The following is an 877-nucleotide window of genomic DNA, read 5'->3' as shown; positions in this document are numbered from 1 at the left end:
AAGAAGGAAAAAAAGCACATCATCTAAGTTTGCTTAGGTTTAGCGAAGGTCAGAGATTTTCACACCTAGGTGAGCTGTCATCTGGCTTGGAGCAATTCTCTTTTCTCTCGCATCCTTTGCTGGAACAGCAGGAGAGCTTAACTGGCGTGAAAGCCTAAACTGTCTTCAGGCTATAAAGGACTTGAGTCATAAACAACTTGCCCCCCCTCCCCCGCGAAACACACTTTCATATTAATTCAGGACCTTCCAAAATTGTCCTAATGTCTCCTCACCTGTTTATTCTGAAAACCTGTTGAGGGCTGAGGCTTAAACCAAGGGAGGTGACAAACCATATGGGATTTGCTCTAAGCAAAGTAATTCTAAACTGATGGAGTCAAAAATTCTGCTTTTAAATACTGAGCTTCATTTCCATGAGCTTAAACCAAATGAAGTCATTACTTAAGAACAACTGCATCATGAAGACACTCCAGCAGTATCTAAGCAAAGAGTAAAAAATAGCCATACAATTAAAAAGTGCAGTGATACTTGCATAAGTGAGCAGACTCCAAGCTCAGGAATAAACTTGTGTTACTGTGGCCCCTGTCAGTACAGTGACCAAGAGGGAGCTCTACATGTCTGGTGCTTTCTGATTTCTTAAAGGGATATTTAAAATAAAAATCTGCTTTTGAGCACATGTTACCTCTTTAAATGTTTTCCTCTTTATTAGATCCTTAGTCCTTTCCTTTGTTAATTTTTTTTGCAAGTTCTTTCATTTTTCCTTTCTTAAACCTCCCATTCAACAACTATTTTGGCTTTTAATGAAGGGAATTTTTCTGCATCCAGCAAACTGTAAACTATGTCGCTTGGATACAGCAAAAGCTGAAATTCCACAGATTTA

The sequence above is a fragment of the Acanthisitta chloris genome, unplaced genomic scaffold (genome assembly GCF_000695815.1).
Source record: "Acanthisitta chloris isolate BGI_N310 unplaced genomic scaffold, ASM69581v1 scaffold20459, whole genome shotgun sequence".
Classification (NCBI taxonomy): domain Eukaryota; kingdom Metazoa; phylum Chordata; class Aves; order Passeriformes; family Acanthisittidae; genus Acanthisitta; species Acanthisitta chloris.
Note: the sequence above shows the minus strand (reverse complement) of the source record.